This window comes from Aedes albopictus, chromosome 3 (assembly GCF_035046485.1).
Source record: "Aedes albopictus strain Foshan chromosome 3, AalbF5, whole genome shotgun sequence".
In the NCBI taxonomy this organism is placed as follows: Eukaryota; Metazoa; Arthropoda; class Insecta; order Diptera; family Culicidae; genus Aedes; species Aedes albopictus.
The window spans coordinates 157720478-157734070 of NC_085138.1; the positions used below are offsets into that span (position 1 = coordinate 157720478).

At 47.5% G+C, this 13593-nt stretch overlaps 2 protein-coding genes across 3 annotated transcripts in view; one reads left to right on the forward strand and one right to left on the reverse strand.

Annotated features, from left to right (window-relative positions):
* LOC109422692 (putative leucine-rich repeat-containing protein DDB_G0290503) overlaps positions 1–13593 on the forward strand; it is a 673760-nt gene that overhangs the window by 203478 nt on the left and 456689 nt on the right. The window lies entirely within an intron of this gene.
* Positions 1–13593, reverse strand: part of LOC134291957 (uncharacterized) — a 242085-nt gene that overhangs the window by 60855 nt on the left and 167637 nt on the right. The gene's annotated exons all lie outside the window — the stretch shown is intronic.

Below are 13593 nucleotides of genomic sequence, written 5' to 3' on the forward strand. Positions count from 1 at the left end.
TTCCAGACACCTGTAGCACCCTTCCGGTCGCTGGGAGAACCTCAGTGGGCAAACTGAACAACCGACTTTGATTTTGCCGATGGTCATCGCTTTGTTGGCTGCGTCTACTGGAAGCTTTCTCTTCTCAAGCGTACCGTCATTTCCACGCCTTCCAAGTTACATTGATCCCTCATGGCGAGTCTCACTTCATCCTCGGTGGTGATCTCGTCCAAATCCTTGCATTGGAGCGTCGCTTCGGGACACATGGCTTTCACGTGCACCTTTTCGCCCATTACTCTCTCTGTAAGCTCTTTATACGCTGAGCTTCTGTTTTTCGAGTCTCTTTTCAACTCGAAGATCATGTCTCCTGCCTGGGTTCGTCTGATCTTCTGGACGTCATCACCAAACTCCTTGAGTTGCGGATCCGTTCTCATGGCCCGCAAGACGTCGGCGTACGTGTCTTCGCTGGTTTTTACGATGACCGCTTCACTTTTCTTCCTCCTCCTGATAGGTTTTTGCGTTTTAGCGCTATCCTTTTTGTTTCTGTCCTTCCTGTTCCGGACCTCGCGCCAGGGGGAATCACCCTTTCCGCCGCTAATCACTTCGTTCGTCGGTCTTGCATCCGCATTCTTTTGTTTTTTGGGTGCTGCGAGCCTTTCATCTCCAGGTGATGATCTGGTTCTCTTTGGGGTGAATGCAGGTGTGCTATCCATCCCCAATGGCTTTCCTTTCGTCTTGGTACCTCTACCGGGGGCTGTTCCGGTTTTCGCCTGTTGTAGTACCGCTGCTGCCAGGGCGTTCTTAGTAGCCGCCAACTCGGTTTCAGCAGCTTCCGCTCTCTGCATCAGCCTTCTCCAGCCTTTGATGGCTGACCCAAGGCTACCTTGGATCCTTGCAACGAGGTCCTTGATATCCTTGTGCACGTTGTGCCTTTTGTCAACGAACTCACGGAGTTCGTCCGCTACAGTTTTCGCAGCTTCCACCTTTGATTGTTTTGGAAACACATTCCATGCGCTTCGCAGCTGCCGTTGCTGCTGCTTCTCGTTCTGATCTTGTTCGCGCTGCTGTTGGTCACACAGCTCCTGCTCTAGCTTCTGCTGCTCGTGCAGCTCTTGTTCCCGCTCCTGTTGTTCCAGCTGCTGTTGTTGCATCTGCTGGTTCTGTTCTGTCGGCGACCTCGCCAGACCGCTTCTTGCGAACGGATTCTCCGCACCTTTGCCGTTGATGTTGTTGTTGTCGTTATCTTTATCCATGCTTTTCGGGTCCCCCCTCCGAGCCGCTATCTCCACTCGTCGTAAGTAGTCGTCTGTTGATCTCATGGTTGTCTATGTAACAGGGAGGCCATGATAAGGTTGTCACGGTCCTTCATGGGGTACCGTGATCAGAGCCGATCGACGCTAGTCAGGAATCTTCAACTGAGCCTACTTTCCACCAGCTAAGGTGGCGAGTTTTGAACGTACTAGGAGGCCAGCCACGGTTTTAACGGGACGGGGGCAAACGTACCATTAGCCCAAATGCCGTTTCAGAACGGTGTCACCCATTCTTAGTAAGGAAGTGGAATAATACGCAAACCAGCTCCATAGCGTCGTGTTGATTAAATCCTTGGGAAATCCTAGTCTTTGCAGCCAGTATACCGTAATTAGGACCTAACTGGTATCGGTCCTAATGTGCTCAGCGGCACGCCTTCTTTTGAGCAACCTATGGAGTTAGGCGCTCGGTCACTTTTCCACCTCCTAGAGGGTGTAGGGGGCAGAGAAAGTGCCAACTGGTGGTTTTTCATTGGCGCTAGGGAACAAGCCCCTAGCTCCCACCTCTAGTCTGTCTGTCTGTCTGTCTGTCTGTCTGTCTGTCTGTCTGTCTGTCTGTCTGTCTGTCTGTCTGTCTGTCTGTCTGTCTGTCTGTCTGTCTGTCTGTCTGTCTGTCTGTCTGTCTGTCTGTCTGTCTGTCTGTCTGTCTGTCTGTCTGTCTGTCTGTCTGTCTGTCTGTCTGTCTGTCTGTCTGTCTGTCTGTCTGTCTGTCTGTCTGTCTGTCTGTCTGTCTGTCTGTCTGTCTGTCTGTCTGTCTGTCTGTCTGTCTGTCTGTCTGTCTGTCTGTCTGTCTGTCTGTCTGTCTGTCTGTCTGTCTGTCTGTCTGTCTGTCTGTCTGTCTGTCTGTCTGTCTGTCTGTCTGTCTGTCTGTCTGTCTGTCTGTCTGTCTGTCTGTCTGTCTGTCTGTCTGTCTGTCTGTCTGTCTGTCTGTCTGTCTGTCTGTCTGTCTGTCTGTCTGTCTGTCTGTCTGTCTGTCTGTCTGTCTGTCTGTCTGTCTGTCTGTCTGTCTGTCTGTCTGTCTGTCTGTCTGTCTGTCTGTCTGTCTGTCTGTCTGTCTGTCTGTCTGTCTGTCTGTCTGTCTGTCTGTCTGTCTGTCTGTCTGTCTGTCTGTCTGTCTGTCTGTCTGTCTGTCTGTCTGTCTGTCTGTCTGTCTGTCTGTCTGTCTGTCTGTCTGTCTGTCTGTCTGTCTGTCTGTCTGTCTGTCTGTCTGTCTGTCTGTCTGTCTGTCTGTCTGTCTGTCTGTCTGTCTGTTTTTTTTTTTCCTCCCAACCTCCCGAGCAGAGAAAACCGATTGGAAAAACTCTGCTACACCTTGTCGCCTCGATCCCCCTGGTACCACTGATGCGACTGCTTCAGGGGGGGCAATGCGCTCATGCGCTCTTCTTCTTCTGTGCTCATGCACATTTTGTCGCTTCTAAATTTGTTATTCTCATCTTTTTAGTGTTCGTACCTAACCTATCGCCATTCAGCGACACAGTTGGTACAAACATACACCAAATTTGTTATTCTAATGCCGTCCGTGTGCCATTCAGCACTCCGGCTTTTCGCGCACGACTCGGGTAGTCCCCGACGGTGGATCTACCCTATCCGACGAAGAGTTCCCCGACACTGAAACTTCTTCCGTTACCGATACTTCCCAGGCTGGTGCCAAGGTCGGTTCTGAGATTCCGGTTGGAGACTGGCTTCCGGTTCACAGGCGCCCTGACGACCAAGCACCGGTGCTTTTTCGCGGTCTACTCGGTCTAGTCCCCGGCGGTGGACGGACCTAGCCTACTCCGACAGAGAAAGACCCCGACGGTGGAAGTTCTCTCGACACCGATGTTTTCAACCCGACCAGTAAGGTGCCGAAGTCGGCCCGGCGATTCCGGTTGGTGGTAGACTTCCGATTCACCGGCGCCCCGACGACCTATAACCGGTACTACGCAACGAACGACTCGGTCAAGTCCCCGGCGGTGGATCAAGCCTGCTCCGATCGCGACCCAATACTCTTTGATCTTCGCGCCATCTCCGCTGGAGAGCTGACATGATCCGCGTGACCGCTCTGTTCACCGCATTCCATACGGTTTCGTCCTGACACATTCTCTCTACTACGTTGTTGGGACTCAGATTTCCAGCAGCGCTCGCTAGCATGTCACCACGTACTTCTTCAAATCGCGGACAGTCGAATATCACGTGCTCCGGTGTCTCCTCGTTGTTTGGGCATGTCGGACAGAATGGGGACTCTGCATGGCCGAATCGATACAAATACTGTCTGAAGCATCCATGACCTGACAAGAACTGTGTTAGGTAGAAGTTCACATCTCCGTGTTTTCTGGACATCCATACCGACACATCTGGGATAAGCCGGTAGGTCCATCTACCCTTCTCCGCGTCATTCCACTCTTGCTGCCACTTAGCCAACGAGTCCGCTCTGGTTCCCGGGTAGAGGAAAAGAGCTCAATAAAAGCATATTTTGATATTGAGATCAAAATGTGATATTGGTTTGATTGATATAAGAGATAAAAGATCTGAAAATAATATCTAAAATTTACTCCTGGAACATCATCATCAGATCATAATTAGATCTTGTAAGATCTAACCAATAGCAGCAAGCTATTCGTTTGATCTTGGAATATCAAATTTTGATATTGTTCAGATGTTCCAGGAACATTTTTCAGATATTATTTTCAGATCTTTTATCTCTTATATCAATCAAACCAATATCACGTTTTGATCGTCAGTATTTCACCTCTACCTGGGTTGTCTTCCTCACGTTTGCTGTGCCTCTTCTCCGGTAACACTCTACATCCTCTGCCAGGGTGATGTGTATGGGAACCATCCCGGCGATAATGCAGACTGCTTCCGACGATATCGTCCTGTACGCGCTCGCCACACGAATAGCCATGAGCCGGAACGTGCTCGAAAGTTTTGTTCGATTCCGCTTCAGTTTCAGCGCTGTAGCCCAGGCCGGAACTCCGTATCTAAGTATCGAAGAGGATACTCCCGCCAGAAGACGTCTGCTGCTGCTGCTCGGTCCACCGATGTTCGGCATAATCCTGGATACAGCATTAACAACTTTCGCTGCCTTCTCACAGGCATAGTCGACGTGGCAATTGAAATTCAATCGGTCGTCCACCATCACGCCCAGGTGTTTTAACGCACGCTTTGACGGGATAACCTGTCCGCCGACGTTGATTTCGGCCCGTTGAACTGCTTTACAGTTGCTGACTAGCACTACCTCTGTCTTATGGTGAGCCAACCGCAGCTTTACTTCACTCATCCAGGCCTCGATGGAACCGATCGTCTCCGCCGTCAGCATCTCTACTTCTTCCAGGGTCTCACCAGTTATCGAAAGGACGACGTCATCCGCGAAACCGACGATCTCGACTCCTCCGGGTAGTTCAAGTCTTAACACTCCGTCATACATAATATTCCACAACGTTGGGCCGAGTATGGAGCCCTGTGGCACACCCGCCGTGACTCTAACCGATCTCTGACCCTGGTTTGTCTCGTAGACCAAGACTCGATTCTGGAAGTAGCTTTTCAGAACCTTGCACAGATAGTCAGGGACCCTCATGTTGTGTAGTGCAGTGGCGATGGCTTCCCAGCTGGCGCTATTGAATGCGTTCTTCACGTCTATAGCTACCACGGCGCAGTAACGATTACCTCTCCTCTTCTGCTTTGAGGCTTTCTCCGCATTCACAATGACTGTCCGGATTGCATCCACAGTCGACTTCCCTTTCCGAAACCCGAACTGCCTATTAGACAGTCCGCTCTCGCTTTCCGTACACTTTATCAGCCTGTTCAGGATGATTTTCTCCAGGAGTTTGCCAAGCGTATCCAGCAGGCATATCGGTCGATACGATGCTGGGTCTCCTGGCGGCTTGCCAGGCTTTGGCAGCAACACCAGCTTCTGGATCTTCCAAATGTCTGGGAAGTAGCTATCCACCAGACATTTCTGTATCGTTATCCTGAACATGTCCGGAAACGCTTCGATCGCCGCTTTCAATGCCATGTTGGGGATACCATCTGGACCAGGCTTTCTTCACTTTTAGTCCTTTGGCTATTGTAAGGAGTTCCTCGTTAGACACCCGGTTTGCGCCGGCAGCTACTTCCACCCCGTCGACGTACGGCGTAGGTGGCCATGTGGTTAAACCGTGATTCGGAAAGAGGCCGTTCACAATTACCTCCAGCTTTTCAGGGCACATTTCAGCTGGTGTAGCTGGGCCCTTGATCTTCGCCATCACGACGCGATAAGCTTGTCCCCAGGGATTGGCGTCTGCTTCTCTGCACAGCTCCTTGAAGCAATTGGCCTTGCTCAGAGCAATCTCCCGCTTGAAAGCGGTCCTGGCCTCGCGGAAAATCACCTTGCGTTCCTCTCTGCTCGCTTCGGATCTTGCTCTTTGAAATCGTCTTCTAGCTTTAAGGCAGGCAGCACGTAGGGTGCTGAGCGTTTCATTCCACCAGTAAGCTGGACGCCGGCGGTTATTCGGTTCGAGTTTCCTGGGCATAGTAATATCACATGCCCTCGCTACTGCTTCCGTTAGTTCCACAGCGGTCATAGCGGGAGTGTCGCTGTCTGTCCGAAGTGCCTCGACAAAAAGCTCCTTGTCGAACTGCTTCGTTTTCCACTTCCTTTCGCAGGTCCTCCGGGTGCTCGGCAGAGCGGAGATCCGCCGACCGACGCTGTAGTGGATGGACTGATGGTCACTGTGCGTGTATTCTTCGCTTACTCTCCAGTTCATATTGTTCATCAGCGACGGGCTGCAGAACGTCACATCAATAGTGGATTCTCGTCCGTCCTTACGGAATGTACTCACAGAGCCTTCATTGCACACTTTAACATTCAGCTTCGCTAATGCTTCCAGCAGACAGTAACCCCTTGCGTTGGTCAGCCTACTTCCCCACTCCACCGCCCAGGCGTTGAAGTCCCCGCCGATAACAACCGGCGCTCGTCCTATCAACTTATCAGTTAGTAGATCCAACATCCGATTGTATTGCTCAGGGGTCCACCTTGGGGGCGCATAGCAGCTGCACACAAAGACACCGTTGATCTTGGCGATAACAAAACCTTCATGATCGTTATCCACTACTTCTTGAATGGGAAACCCGCCTGTAACTTGGATTGCCGCTATCCTTGCTTTATCCGCCACCCAGTTACCGTTATTGATAGGAACTCGGTACGGCTCTGCAATTATTGCGACGTCGCACTTGGTTTCCGTTGTCGACTGCCACAACAGTTGCTGTGCTGCATCGCAATGATTGAGATTCACTTGCGTTATCTCCATCATTGTCATTGTTGACCTACCTTCGCCTTCTTGTACATCGGGCATTTGAAGCCACCCGTCGAATGATCGTTTCCGTCCTCCGGTTTGCAGAACATACACCTCGGTTGCTTCGTGCAGTCTCGAGCAACGTGACCACTTCCGCCGCATCTCCAGCACAATGTGGACCTGTCAGGGCCCTTGCAGCTTCGCGCCTGGTGACCGAACTCTATACACCGGAAGCATCTCTCCATTTGCTTAGCAACTCGAGGAGTGGCTCTCAGAGTGCCCACCGCCCAACCAACTTTTATCTTGCCGATCTCCACCAGCTTGTTTGCAGCGTCAACCGATAAGCGAATCGCCGCCGTCTGGGTGCCTCCAAACGCTTTCCTTAATCGAATTTGCACCGGAACATCCAGCTTACACTGCTCGGTTAGGGCAAATCTCAGTTCCTCTTCTGTCGTGACCGCATCCAGATCCCTGCATTCGATCACCACCTCCTGTGAAAGAGCCTTGATATTTGCATCGCTGCCCAGGGATTTCGCGACGAGTTCCCGGTAATCCAGGCTCTTAACAGCTGGATCTTTCTTTAGCTCGAAGATCATCTCGCCTTTCTGCGTGCGCCGTGTCTTAACCACGTTCTCGCCCAACTCCTTAAGGTCCGGATCCTCCCTCACCTTCCTGAGAAGCGCAGCGTACGTTGTCTTGTCGCTCGCTTCGACTATGAGGGCATCACCTATGCTTTTCCTCCTAGATGGCCGAAGTTTATCTTTCTTTTCCGGTTCCGTCTTCCTTTCTATTTTTTCCTTGTCTGTCTGTCTGTCTGTCTGTCTGTCTGTCTGTCTGTCTGTCTGTCTGTCTGTCTGTCTGTCTGTCTGTCTGTCTGTCTGTCTGTCTGTCTGTCTGTCTGTCTGTCTGTCTGTCTGTCTGTCTGTCTGTCTGTCTGTCTGTCTGTCTGTCTGTCTGTCTGTCTGTCTGTCTGTCTGTCTGTCTGTCTGTCTGTCTGTCTGTCTGTCTGTCTGTCTGTCTGTCTGTCTGTCTGTCTGTCTGTCTGTCTGTCTGTCTGTCTGTCTGTCTGTCTGTCTGTCTGTCTGTCTGTCTGTCTGTCTGTCTGTCTGTCTGTCTGTCTGTCTGTCTGTCTGTCTGTCTGTCTGTCTGTCTGTCTGTCTGTCTGTCTGTCTGTCTGTCTGTCTGTCTGTCTGTCTGTCTGTCTGTCTGTCTGTCTGTCTGTCTGTCTGTCTGTCTGTCTGTCTGTCTGTCTGTCTGTCTGTCTGTCTGTCTGTCTGTCTGTCTGTCTGTCTGTCTGTCTGTCTGTCTGTCTGTCTGTCTGTCTGTCTGTCTGTCTGTCTGTCTGTCTGTCTGTCTGTCTGTCTGTCTGTCTGTCTGTCTGTCTGTCTGTCTGTCTGTCTGTCTGTCTGTCTGTCTGTCTGTCTGTCTGTCTGTCTGTCTGTCTGTCTGTCTGTCTGTCTGTCTGTCTGTCTGTCTGTCTGTCTGTCTGTCTGTCTGTCTGTCTGTCTGTCTGTCTGTCTGTCTGTCTGTCTGTCTGTCTGTCTGTCTGTCTGTCTGTCTGTCTGTCTGTCTGTCTGTCTGTCTGTCTGTCTGTCTGTCTGTCTGTCTGTCTGTCTGTCTGTCTGTCTGTCTGTCTGTCTGTCTGTCTGTCTGTCTGTCTGTCTGTCTGTCTGTCTGTCTGTCTGTCTGTCTGTCTGTCTGTCTGTCTGTCTGTCTGTCTGTCTGTCTGTCTGTCTGTCTGTCTGTCTGTCTGTCTGTCTGTCTGTCTGTCTGTCTGTCTGTCTGTCTGTCTGTCTGTCTGTCTGTCTGTCTGTCTGTCTGTCTGTCTGTCTGTCTGTCTGTCTGTCTGTCTGTCTGTCTGTCTGTCTGTCATATTAGTTTTTTTCATGTTTTCATGGTCTCGGAACCAATTCTTGCGTAGGGAATCGCGCCATTTGGGCGGCGGCTTCTATGTTCGTCTGTTTTCCACTATAACTCAATCAAATTTGAACCAATTGACACACCTTTTGGAATGTGGTGAGATAGGTATAGTATCTACCCGTGTACTACATTCCACCTCAATTGGTTCAAAATTGACTGAGTTCTAATGGAAAACAGACGAATATAGAAGCCACCGCCCAAGTGGCGCGATACCCTATAAAAAAGAAATTTTTCCGTCACCTTTTTTTACAAAACCTTGCATTGTTTGCCATGAATACGCCCAAAATTCTTCAAGGATTTCATTAGAAAACCTTCAGGGATTGCTTCAAAAAAATTTCCAGGAATTATTGAAAATTTTAGTCCAGGATTTTCTCTAAAAACACATTTTAGAATTCCGTAAAGAAATTCTTCCAGGGATTCCTTGTGCAATTCTTCAATAGATTCATTAGAAATTTATCTAAAGATTTCTTCCAGAGATTCATAAAGAAAAAAAATCTCCATATTTACCATTCTTTCAAGAAATCTTCCCCGAGTTTTTACCAGAATATATTTGAGTTTATCTTTTACCGTCTTATAGGGATTGAAGGGAAATTTATCCATGAACTTTTTCAGATAGTTATCCTAGAATTGCTCTTGACAGCTGTTGAATACCTTCTATGCACTTCTTCAGAAATTACTTCACGGATTCTTTAAGAAATTCCTTCGGAGATTTTCGTATGGATAATCTTCCACAGATTCCTTATTTTCTTAAAAAAAACTTCTTGAATTTCTTTCAAAAACTGCTTCATATATTCCTCCAGTAATTCCACCAGGGATTCTTGCAGAAAATTTTCCATGGGTTCCTTCAGAAATTTCTCTAGGAATTCCTTCATATTCCTTTCAACTCCTGCAACCGTTCTTTAGGGGTTTCTTTAAAATTTGTCAATAAGTAACATTTCGTGCCTTCTAACTGCAAGTTTTTCGCGTAAACCTCCCAATTCTTTAAGAAATGTTTCCTGAGAGTTCCGTACAAGGTCTTCTTTGAATTCTTTCAGAAACTCTTCAAGCAATTCCTTCAAAAAATTCTCCATCGATATCTTCAGTATTTTTTTCCAGGGATTTTGTTAAAAATTTCCTCAAGAATTCATTTTACGACTCTTTCAGCGTTCTTTTTCCGAAAACTTTCCCAGGCATTCCTTCAGGAATTCGTACAGGTACACGAACACCTGTAGGAATTTTTTCACAAATTTCGCCAGGGTTACCATTGGAAAATATCGAATGTCTCCAAAAATTACTAAAAATGTGATTTTTTATGATTTTTTTCAGTAGTTTCAACAAGAACTAATCCAAAGAATTCTACAGAAACAATTATAGAGATGAATACTTGAACTCATCCTAGTCCCCTCTAAGTGTTTTCTCAGATATTTCTTCAGAATTTCCTCCAAGAATCCTCTAGGAGTTTTCTACGGATTGTTCCAGAAATTCGATTCGGTATCCTCCAGCAGTTCTTCTGGGAATTCAGGAATTCATTCTGAGAATGCTGTAAGAGTTCCTTCTGGAAGTCCTTCAGGAATTTCTTTTGGGAATTCTCCAGGATTTCCTTTTGGGAATCCAGGAATTTATTGTGAGAATGCTTTAAGAGATCTTAGGGGATAGACTTTTTCTGGAAACTCAGGACTGCATTCTGAAATGCTCTATGAGTTACTTCTGGGAATTCCCCATTAGTTTCTTCTGTGAATTCTCAAGGAGCTTTTTCTGGGAATCTGGGAATCTACTCCATTTGGCATAATGCTGTTTGGCATAACACCATTTGGCATATTTGTCATTTGGCATAACAAATATTATGCAAATTCTTATCAAGAAGGCTGTTCTTCGTGTTCTGCCAAATGGCCATTATGCCAAATGGCATTATGCTAAATGGCATTATGCCAAATCGAGTAGAGCCATTCTGAAAATGCTCTAAGAATCCTTCTGGGTATCCTACAGGAGTGTCTTCTGCGAATCCAGAAGTTCATTCTGAAAGTGCTCCAAGAGTTCCTTCTGAAAATCCAACAGGAGATTCTTCTAGAAATCCAGGAGTTTATTTTGAAATGATTTAAGAGTTCCCAGTTAAGTGGAATCTCCAGGAGTTTCTACTCAAGAAGTTCTACTCAAGAAGTTCTCTCTGAGTATGCCTTAAGAGCTCCGTCTGAGATTCTTCAGGGGATTCTCCAGGAGATTCTGCTGGGAATCCAGGAGTTCATTCTGAGAATGCTCTTAGAGTTTCTTCTAGGAATTCCCAGAAATTTCTTCTGTGAATTCTCTAGGACGAATTTCTTCTAGGAATTCTTCAGAAGTTGCTTCTGGGAATCCCGGAGTTCATTCTTGAATGCTTTAAGAGTTCCTTCTTGGAAATCTTGAGGAATTTCTTCTGGAAATTCTCCAGGAGTTCATTCTGGCAATCCAGAAGTTCCCTTTGAGTATACTTCAAGAGCTCCGTCTGAGATTTCTTCAGGGAATTCTCCAGGAGTTTCTGCTGGGAATCCAGGGGTTCATACGGAGGATGCTCTAAGAGGTTCCTTCTTGTAATCCTCCAGAAATTTATTCCGTGTATTCTCCTGGAGATTTTTCTGGGAATCCAGGAGTTCATTCTGAGAATGCTGTAAGATTTTCTTCTAGGAATTCCCAGAAATTTCTTCTGTGAATTCTCCAGGAGCTTCTTCAGGGACTTCAGGAGGAATTTCTTCTAGGAATTCTCCAGAAGTTTCTTCTGGGAATCCAGGAGTTCATTCTGGAATGCTTTAAAAGCTCCATCTTGGAAATCTTCAGGAATTTCTTCTTCGAACTCTTCAGGAGTTCGTTTTGAGAATGCTCTAAGAGTTCTCTCTGGGTATCCTCCAGGAGTTTCTTCTGGGAATTCAGAAGTTCCCTCTGAATATGTTTCAAGAGCTCCGTCTGAGATTTCTTCAGAGAATCATCCAGGAGTTTCTGCTGGGAATCCAGGAGTTTTTTCTGAAAATGCTCTAAGAGTTCCTACAATAATTTCTTTTGGAAATTCTCCAGGAGCATGTTTTGGAACTGCAGGTATTCATTCTGAGAATGTGCGAAGAATTCCTTCTGGGTATGGCGCTGTCCATAAACTACTGTTGGGTACGCATTCACTCAGGAGGTAGGTTCGTTGCACTTACCTTATGCACATCACAGGCAACAGCTGCAGAATGGATTGCCGACAGCCGCGCACGTCGTAGCTATCAGCGAGAGGACACTCCACGCCACCGACAGCTCGATGCTGGCAGCTGCACTCGTTGCAGACACCAGCCAATCGATGCCGACAACCGCGCACACCACGGTTATCAGCCACCACTGTCAGGAACCACGCACGAATCGCCTACAGCCGTGTACCTCACAGCCACAAGCGACGTGTTCTCCGTCGAAGGACCACGGCCGGAAAGACCGATCTCAGGAACTGCTGTCCACGGTCGGTCGTGTCGATGCCACTCACTTGACAACGTCGATACACCAGGAGTGCAGCCGATTAAAAATGGAAATTAATTCCTGAATAACTCCCGGGCACACTCCTAGGTATCGTTATTTGCAGCGAACACGACCGCCAACAGCACCGCCACCGCAGCTTCACCTCGTCGCAGTAGGATCGATGTCCACCACTCTTCTCGATCGTGTGAGTGCCGACCGAAGAAACGACGCCGAACAGGTCACAACACGTTATCCGCTCCACGCCAACGCCGACTCGGGCAGAACGAAGACACACACTTTATCACCACTGACTCACCGCTCGGTGAGGGGAAGGGAATGGAATGCTAACCGGCCACACGCCGATCGTCCTAGCCACCAGTGCACTTTTCGGCTCTCGCAAAGAAAAACCAACTTTTACTGCTCCGTACGCGATGACGGTTTATTAAAGACTGATCATAAGTGCAACATTGAAATTATATTTATACATTGAAATTTGTCAGCACACGCATGCCGCGCAACGCTGTAAGCTCCGCCCATCCGGGTTGCAAGCTGCTAGAAAGCGCTTCGTTGTTGTCGTCTCGATTGTATTTATACGGGTGGTGCCACGACACCCGTATCATTTCACTTGCACGCGCTGGGCGCGTACAACTACGTAGACTCATTTTGAGCCATCTCAGACACCCCCCCCCCCTCCCCCTCCGTAGACTTTTGTTCATACAAAATTTTTGAAATTTGTATGGAGCGTAGACTTTGGCCAGACACCCCCCCCCCCTCTCCCTAAGAGTCTACGTAGTTTATGGACAGGCCCTATCCTCCAGGAATTTCCTCTGGGATATTTACTATGAGTTGCTTCTGGGAATCCCGGAGTTCATTCTGAGAATGCTCTGAGAGTTGTTTCTGTACATCTTCCAGAAGTTTCCTCTGGGAATGCTGTAAGGGATCCTTTTGGAAATCCTTTAGGAGTTTCTTCTGGGAACCCAGGAGTTCATTCTGAGAATGCTCTAAAAGTTTCTTTTGAGAATCTTCCAGGAATTTCAGTCTTTTTTTGAATTCCAAGAATTCTCTAAGAGTTCTATCTAGGATTCTGTTGGGATTTTTTCTGGGAATCAAGGAGATCATTCTGAGAATGCTCTTTCGAATTTCTCCAAGACTTTCTACTGCAATTCGTTCAAGACTTCCTTCTGGGAATTCTCCAAGAATTTCTTCCGCAGATTCTCCAGGAGTAACATTTGTAAATCTTCAGGAGTTCCTTCTGCTAAACCTCCAGGAGTTTTATTTGAGAATACTTCAGGGGTGTTGATCTAGGAATTCCCTTTGGGGACACTTTAGAAACTGAGCTCTGCTGGGAGCCGTACCGAAGTTTCTGTTTGAAATCTTCCATGCTTTCTTACTGGGAATCTGCGAAAAGCTTCTTCAAAAAATCGTTCTAGAATTATTTTGTTGAAATTTTTCAAAAGCTGTTTTCTAGAAGTTTGAAGAGTTTCCGCGAAAAAATTCTTGCAAGAGAATACCTTGTTTTCAAAACTTCACTGCACAATAGTTCTAGTGAACTTTATTAGCAAAGATACTTCGCAGATATTTCCTGAAGTATAAAGTGACGCTTTTTATTTATCTGAAGTTTACAGATTACATTTCAATGTGCAGTGAGCAAAACATAAAAGTTGTTTCGTCGAAGGAAGTTGCTAAAATTGCACTGAAAGGTT